The sequence below is a fragment of the Scleropages formosus genome, chromosome 18 (genome assembly GCF_900964775.1).
Source record: "Scleropages formosus chromosome 18, fSclFor1.1, whole genome shotgun sequence".
In the NCBI taxonomy this organism is placed as follows: domain Eukaryota; kingdom Metazoa; phylum Chordata; class Actinopteri; order Osteoglossiformes; family Osteoglossidae; genus Scleropages; species Scleropages formosus.
This window is the reverse complement of record NC_041823.1, coordinates 9,818,726-9,828,076: the sequence shown is the minus strand read 5'-3', so window position 1 is coordinate 9,828,076 and position 9,351 is coordinate 9,818,726.

Below are 9,351 nucleotides of genomic sequence, written 5' to 3'. Positions count from 1 at the left end.
ACGTTCCACCCAAGGGGATATTAGTAAAGCAGCTGACGGGCTGAACTGTAAGAACCGTGCAGCTCACATGGACGCGAGAAGAATTTCTACGAACGAGTCGGGGTGCTTCTAAAAGCACGGGGTGATGAATCGATGCTGGTGTGATGTGTGTTTGTTAGACAAAGTGCTCCTGGCTGTCAAGGCCATCGCGGCTATTGCCATTCCGAATCAGATCTTCCCCTGGCGGTTGAATCTCTGGCTCTTTAACTGCACTCCATCTGCCTCCTCTCCCATATCTTATGCATGTAATATTCGAACATGGACAGCCGGTAATAACCATGAACTTGTAAAGCGAAGGCTGCTTCTTAAAGCTCCGCTCCCTGTTCCTGCTATAGCAACCTTAAGCAGAGTACTAACCCTGAACTGCTCCAGTGAAAATACCCTGCTGTATGAATAAGTCAAACACCGTAAGTCACTTTGGATAAAAGTGTCAGATAAGCAACACACCGAGATTTGGAGCCTTTGCAAAGATCGGAATCCATAATGACAAATAACGCATTGTTCATGATAGCCTGGCTCAATGACTGGGGTGCGTGGGTGTGTTTCGCTCATGCTTTCTTAATGAGGCACTGCTTTTTCGACGGGTGTCTGTGACCCTGCGTCTTCCTCGGTACGCCCATAACCGGTGGAGGCAGCAGCCCGGCGCGGCTCAACCGTCAGACACCGGTCTCTCAGACGAATTTGCCCGTGCGAGTTCGAGAAGCAAATATCTGTGCGTTTCTAAAGCTCCACCTGGCCTACATACATCAACATTCTGCAATATACTGTACATACACACACACACATACATACAGCGTCTACAACAGCTTGTCCCAAGTGGGGTCGCAGTGACCCGGAGCCTAACCCAGCAACACAGGGCACAAGGTGAGAGGGGAAGGGGACACACCCTGGACAGAATGCCAGTCCACTGCAAGGCACCCCAAGTAGGACCCGAACCCCAGACCCAGCACAGAGCAGGCCCCGGCCAAACCCACCGTGCCCCTTGTGCCCCTTGCATACACATATACATAAAGTCTTATTCTTTAGATTTTTGTCACCAGCAAAGAAAAAGTTGACATGAACAGGAGAAGCATGTCAAACGTAATATATAAATAACAGATATGAACGCTTTAATAATCTGCTGTATATATTGCTTACCATTTCACACACACAATCTGAAACCACTCATCCCAAGCAGGGTTGCGGTGAACCGGAGCCTAACCCAGCAACATAGGGCTCAGGGTTGGAGGGGACACACCCAGGGTAGGACGCCAGTCCATCACAAGGTACCCCAAGTAGGACTCAAACCCCAGACCCACAATAGAGCAGGACACAGCCAAGCCCGCTGCGCCACCGCACCCCATGCTTACCATTTCATGTAATTTATATTACTAATGCATAATAACCAATGAACCAAGTTCAACCACCGCTTGTCCCGAGCAGGGTCGCGGTGAGCCTGTTCTGGAGACATTGGGCGCAAGGCTGAAGTGGGGTCATACCCTGGATGGGATGTCAGTCCATCACAGGACCACAACTAGGTACCCAGGCACACAGCCAGGTGAAGGTACTGGAGCAATTGCAGGGCAAGGACCTCGCTCAAGGGCACCACACCTGGAGGTAGGGATCGAAGCAGCAACCCTGGAAGCCAAAGGCAGCCGCTCCAAGCATGACGCCACCAGCTGCCTTTACCGCATAATATTCAAATGACAAATATCTCATACATTCTCTGTTTGCACCTTGCTCATTGGGTGCAAAGGAGTTAAAAACATCATTGCTGAGATGTTTAGAGAACTCTTGGCTCACGAAACGCCGCTACCTCATTATACCTATGTTGATGACGCAAACCATTTGGATTGTGCTTTGGTTGGCTGCCTTTTACCAAATTAAGAAAATAAAAGTAAATGGCTTCTGTAATGACTCTGGATATTATAAATGAGTACATTTTGCATTTAGATGGAATGATGGAATGCATGCTTTACATACAAGACAGATACTCTAATTGGAGTGCTGCAGTTTGAATAATGACAGATTGCTGCATATGTGCACTTCATCCAATGATGGTGAGTAGACTGGATTCGTGCCACTATACAACTGAAACGTTAAATGGCTTTTACTTAACGTCATTGCATAATTGTGTAGGCTCTATGATTCATTTTTGGTTCCGCAACCTATTTCCATTCGGTTTTTAATGTATTCCGTTCTAATATATTCTGAAAACACATGAGATGTCCCTTAAGGGTGCTTTTTGAAATTTGTAAGTGAAAATTGTCAGAACGATCATGTTCTCCAGCTGATATGTGTGTTTCTTCCGAAATCTTCAGGGTCTCCTCCCGCACGGGTCGTTGTTTCAGTGCAGGTCACCAAGGCGAACGGCCATTATAGTCAAACCCAGGTGTGTCGCAAGCTCAGCTTGAAGGGAATAACGGAAGTTCACTCATTTTGGGAAAAGCTGAGCGGGGGAAGAGCGGTAAGTGACGAGAGCGTGTTTTAACAAGCCTTCCAGAGAGCTCTGTGTCCTTGCACTGTCCGTGGTCTGGCCCCAGGTTTTTCCACAAGTTCACTGAGCAGCCAGAGCAGCGCGAGAGGTGGAGTTTTGCTGCCTGGGGATGGAGGGGTCGGATAGAACTTTGGTTCGAGGGGGACAGGAGTGGCTGAAAATAGCAGACAGGTGTTGACAGATGCTCGGAGTGTGGAAACCCCCTTCAAGAGCACGTACTGGCCGGCCCCTGGCTCCTCGCCAGCACGACGGGAACGACGCCGAAAAGGCCATGAGGCCACCCGGGAGGGGAGCTGCTTCATCCCAGGGATGGACAGCAAGGGTGTGGCCTTATCCCCAAGTGGACGGAGACCGATTGGTGCAGGACCGCTGGCAAGGCCGTACTGCACGACACAGCGATCCTGCTGAGATGCTCAGAAAACCGATATGTTCAGCACTTATACAGCAGACTTTGGACTGAGGATTCAGTTCATTTTCACTAACTGTGTCCTGTTGTAAGACTATTTTTAATTGTCAGTGAGGTTAAATTTCAATAATAATAATAAGAATAATAATACTGATTTACATGAATTAATTTACATTGATAGAATATACTAGAATAAATCAAATTCGAAGAATACCAACACTAGGATATTAGACAAAAGACCTGAACTCTATTTATTGTGCAGCCAACATGCTATATTTAAATAATGTTCTGATGAAATGATACCACAGCAGATTAGCTAATTAGCAAGACCTTGGAGGACAGATTTCCAGTGAGAGCAGTAACAATATACGAGCATGAACACTCAGGCAAAACAGGAAGAACGAATGCTGGAAACAGCAGTGAATCCTGAGGCAAAACACAGCTACGTCCGGCAAAGGGCAGAACATAACGAAATGTTGGGAATGTTTTTACTTTTAACCCGAAACCATATTTTCTGATTTGAAAAATTCCAGGGTGAAGACATTCTAGCATTTTCTGCCGGCATCCGGGGCATAGAGGACATGCGCTGAATACCGTCGCTTGAGTCGAATTGTATGTTGAATTGCATCCATTCGTGCCGTGACCAACTGGATGTCAGCTCCAGTGGCTCGAGCAGAACGGAAGTCCTGAAATGACTTACTTTTCATGCCCATGGCTTCAGGTGATCATGTACTTCATCACATAGTCTATACCATGTTTATTCTCACGAGGTTAGTCTATTCTCTTACATTCCGATTTAAGATACCATCTGAAAATAGAGTAATTACTGCAGAGCTTATAGTAACCCGTATGAATGAATAACGTTTTTTTTTTTTTTTTTTAATGAAATAAAAGTGCAGAACTCTGGGCTCATTCACTTTCATCTCTGTAAGTACGACATCATACACGAGTTTGACGTCTCGGGAAGCAGACAGCGGCGTCTCTGGAAATAACCTTTCGCAAATCCCTCTTCACTCATCACCTTGGCACTGTCTGCATCTGGCCTTCTGTGTCACTCGCTGATCTTCCTTGGCTCATCTTGTATTTCATCCTGCAATGCCATCATACAATGGTAGTGTTGCATTGTCCATGACTAACTGTGGAAATACCCGCAGAAAAAAGAGTTGGCTAAATAAAGAATAACGTATAACAACCGCAATGATCCTGGTCCTCCGATGAGCTCCCATTGGACTTACAGTGTGTGGGCAGAGTGGTGACTTCAGATGTTTGTGCTGAGGTACAAGAGAAAGAGCTTCCTGTCGTTGCGCATGTCCCGGAGGGTCCCGGAGACGAGGGGGAAGCGCAGCCGGAGCAGGAACATGATGAATGCTTCCTTTACATGCCGAATCGCAGCGATGGCTCTGACTCAAAGAGCGGAGAACTGCGTGTCACAGGGCGTGAGAGACATACGTCCCCAAGGGCTGCTTGTCACACCGAGGGTCATCTGCCAGTTGATGTGTCCTCATCTGACCCCAGAGAGTGGGAAAACCACTTGTGTCAGCACCTGGAAACCACACTTGAATGTACGCATAAGGGCTGTCATTTCTCTGAATGGAGCGATGTAACAAATCTGTGTTAAACACTCCTTTTTCACCATTTTTTATCAGTATGTTGTATTTACTAATACGTTGTTCATTCATAGTCAGTAACTGCATGTCTAGTGCAGGGTCACAGTGATCCAGAGCCTGTTCGGGAAGCACAGGGTGTGAGGCAGGGTACAGCCCGGATGGGAAGCCAGTCCGTCATCGCAGCCCAATCAGAGGTACACACATTCACTAGCACATACACATACTAAGGGCAATTATAGTTGCCAGTTTGCCTGAAACATATGTTTTTGGGCTGTGGGAGGAAACCAGAGCACCTGGAGGAAACCCACACTGGAATGTGTTGTATTGTCAGAAATGAATTAAAATCAAATGGTGTTTATTTTTTCCTTTGTGGTGTGTAAGTGTCCAGCTCCGATTTCATACCTTGCAGAACAATTACTGATAAACAACAGAAGGTCCAGGAAAATATTTTTATCCCTAGAACTATTTCTTAAAGTCCCACAATTTCCTGTTATAGCACTGACAGATGGATCTGAACGTTTGAAGCTAAATTTTAAGTGCCAGCTTATTAGTTATACTAGGTAAGGGAGAGGCTTTCTAGAACAAAAATTTAAGGAAAAAAGAAATGTTATGGATTAAAAAAAAAAAAAAATTTCTTGGAAAGGCTCAGGCCTCTGACTTCATAACTTAAAGAATAAACAGGCATTTCCAGCACGGTGGTTAAAGGCATAAACAGTGCTTTCTGGTGACTTGGAGGCGTCTGCATTATAACTGATTATGCTTTTAAGGCCTCTAAGGCTGCACTTTTAATGCTTACTTTGCTGTCCTCCATACATGATCAATATAACAAGAGAATAAACGTAAGATAATACAACGGCACGGTCTTGCTGCTCCCCACTGACAGCTGAGGATGCAGACGGTCTCGGGACTCGGCGTCCCCTGAGAGGTGCCGCTGTTGTTACTCTGGCTTTTATTGCCGTCCGCGATGAAATTTGAAAAGGTGTCTGGAGAAATCAGAAGAAGTAGTACATTTTAAAAAAGAGACGGCGGGTTCAGATGGTTGCTTCGCCGCTTGTTTATATACGGTTCAGGTCACATTTACCTGCACTCCATGTGTCTGGCTAGTGTAGCTATTTGGATTTACATCTAGAGTTCACATTTATTCATTTACCCGACACTTTTCACCAGAGTAAATGTACAATGATTAATATCGAGTATTTAACTGCAGCCTCGTCCACTGTGACTTAGTGTTAGATACACTACACTAAACTCCCTACATTCACCTTTGTACATATCACTGGAGCACCATAACACATACAAACACACATACAGTGCTGGCTGAAAGTGTGTGAGCCCCTTGTGTCCCTTACAGTGGAAAGAAAAACTATGTGAACCCTTTTAAAATTACCGCATTCATGTATAAATTTGTCTTAAAATCTGGTTTTACATTCATCTAAGTTGCAGTAATCAACAAACACAATCTGTTTTAACTAATAACACACAAATGATTGTATTGTTCTTGTAAATATTGAAGATATTCAAATATTCACAGTATAGGTTGGAAAAAGTATGTGAAACACTAGGCTAATGACTTCAACAAAAGCTAATTGGAACTAGAAATTGGCAAACCTGGTGTCCAATTAATGAAACAAGATTGGAGGTGTGGTTTAGAGCTACTTGACTTATAAAAAGCACTCAAACACTTTTGAGTTTGTTATTCACAAAAAGCATCTGTTCATGTGAACCATGGCTTGCAGAAGACTGGCAATCAAGAATTATTGTGTTGCATAAAGATGGAAAGGGTTACAAAGTTATCTCAAAGAAATTAGATATTCATCTGTTCACTGTTAGACAAATTGTCTATAAACAGAGACGATTTAGTACTGTGGTTGCTCTCCCCAGAAGTGGCCGTCCAGCCAAGATGACTCAAAGGGCACGCTGCACAATTCTCAATGAGGAAAAAAGAACCCTAGAGTGACAGTTGAAGACTTCAAGAAATCATTGGAACTGGTTAACATCTCTTTTCATGAGTCAACTATAAGGAAAACATTGAACAGGCATGATGTCCATGGCAGGACACTACGAAGAAAGCTGCTGCTTTCCAAAAAAAAACATTGCTGCGCATCTGACATTTGCCAAAGACCGCCTTGACAGTCCACAATGCTACTGGGAAAATGTTTTGTGGACTGATGAAACTAAGGCTGAGTTGTTTGGGAAGAACATGCAGCACTATGTATTGTGTAAAAAGGGCACCGCATGCCAACATAAAAACCTCATCCCAACAGTTAAGTATGGTGGAGGGAGCATCATGATTTGGGGCTGCTTTGCTGCTTCGGGATCGGGACCACTCGCCGTCATTGAGGGAAAAATGAATTCCCAAGTTTATCACCATATCCTACAGGATAATATCAGGGTGGCTCTGCGACAGCTGAAGCTCAGTAGAAGTTGGGTGATACAGCAGGACAATGATCCTAAACATCGAAGTAGATCCCACTACAGAATGGCTTCAAAAAAAGAAAACTCGCTTTTGTAGTGGCCCAGTAAGAGCCCACACCTTAACCCCATAGAGATGCTGTGGAACGACCTCAATAGAGCTGTTCACACCAGACATCCTAAGAATATGGCTGAGCTGAAGCAGTTCTGTAAGGAAAAGTGGTCTAAAATTCCTCCTGAATGTTGTGCAGGTCTAATCCGCAGCTACCAAAAATGCTTGGATGAGGTTATTGCTGCCAAAGGAGGATTGACTAGCTACTAAATCCAAGTGATCACTTAAGCATTCACAGTGCTGTGGAAAAATTAATTGGATGTGTTCAATAAAGCCATGAAGGATAACTGTTCATGTATTGTTAGCTTAAGCACATTATTTGTCTATACTTATAGCTTTGAAGATGAGATGACATTTTATGACCAATACAGAAAACCAACTAATTCCAAAGGTTTCACATACTTTTTCTTGCCACTGTAGTTTTACTCAGTTTAATCAGAAACAGTCTTTCTCATCTTGCTGTTTAGAGGAACTCGTGGGTGTAGTAGAAACACAGAAGAAGTGCAGGGGCAAAAATAAACCCCAAGTAGGTAAGCACAATCAGGTGTGTGAATCATAATTTACTCATTCTATAGGTCTAAGAAATAATCATGACCATCCCTATAGGGTTCACATCCTTTCAAGCAGCACTGTACATACAGTACATACATACATATTAATGGCAGTTTAGTCACCAGTTCACCTGAAACATCTTTGGACTGCGAGAGGTTTGCAATTTTGTATGTATTGGCATTTCAGTTAACTTTCCAAAGCCCAAAAGGTCGACTAAAGGCAAAGGATAATCTTTTATCATTTAATCGTACATTGTATGTACAAAACCCCTGGAAGCTGAATTACTGATGTAGTCAGTTTTTTCCCTTCACATCCCAATGGATGAGAAATACGGTGATCACTGAGCAGCTTTGCATTTGCTTTGTTTAAAAAAAAAAAAAAAAATTAATCAACAATCCTGAACAATGAGGTTATATGGAGAATAAAGCCATATAACCTCCGACAGCATATCTCATGATGTGACGTAGAGAACATCAGTCTTGAGCTGGGAAGGGTTAGAATATCCTTTCTACAAGATGAACCCAACAACTCGCCCTGTCTATTCACAATTTACACTTGTGCCACATGTCATAAGGTATACAGCCAACAGTACGCCTCTTTTCTTTGTGCATCCCACTCTGCAGGTATCCTTCCAATGCCAGTGAGGTGACTGCTTGCTCCTGGATAAAATCATCTGATAAACAAAGCACTTGAATGGCATTTGCAGAGCTCATCTTTCTGAAAACATTCACCTTAACCTGATCATACCTCAGATTGCAGGGCATGTGGGACAAGTTAAGTCCAGTTTAAACATAATCGGTGTTAATTTCATGCACTTTAAAAAAATAATGAAACAATACTAAGTCGTGATTTTTAAAGGTACCCATTTCTGACTCTTTACCCGTGTCAGCATTTTCTCTTCAGAGTGCCAGAAAATCAAAAAAGAAATTAATTACTAGAATTTAAAATTCAACTGCCGTTCTTTGTCATTGAGCACATTGTTTCACCACCTGGCATAAGCCATTTACAAATTAACCACTGGCAATCTAATAATCTTAAAAGAGACTACTACAGCAGGGTTTTTCTCAGCTTATTACGCTCTGGGTTCTTGAGCGAGGAGAATTTGTATTTCGGAGATATCAACAATTTCAGTTTTTTAATTTTCATCACTTCTCTTTTTTGAAAAAAGTTGCTGTGGAGCAAAAAAAAAAAAAAAAAAAAAACAGTTTCTGAAACCAGTCACTTACTTGTCAGTAAAACACCCTAGAGTAGTCAAGAGGGACTGGATTAATTGATCTCACTACCACAGCATCTATAGCTTGTATTTGGTGTTCCTGAATGCTGGCGATCAATAAGATGAAAAATTTTACAGGTTTATGGGATAAATCAGTGAACAACTATCATGGGATACAAGTTTTATTTTTAATGTAGCCTCAAGCTAATGTTAAATTATCAGTATTTATAACACTGTATAGTTGAGATTTTAAAGAACCTACCCAGCAAATGAATTGAGGTATGTTTATTACGCTTTCATTCATTGTATAGACCAATACAAAATGAAACAGACCAGATGTTGAATATTGCACATGCTTATATGATGAATCGCTTGACAATCATAGAACTGATGTATGCATTTCAACCAGGGTGTCTCACACCCTACACTTCCATTACAAACTTTAAAGCACCGAGACCAGGCATAGGATTAGTGGTCATCGGAAACTGGCAGAAAGTCTTACAGCAAGTTTTTACATCAGTACAGCTTTATCTG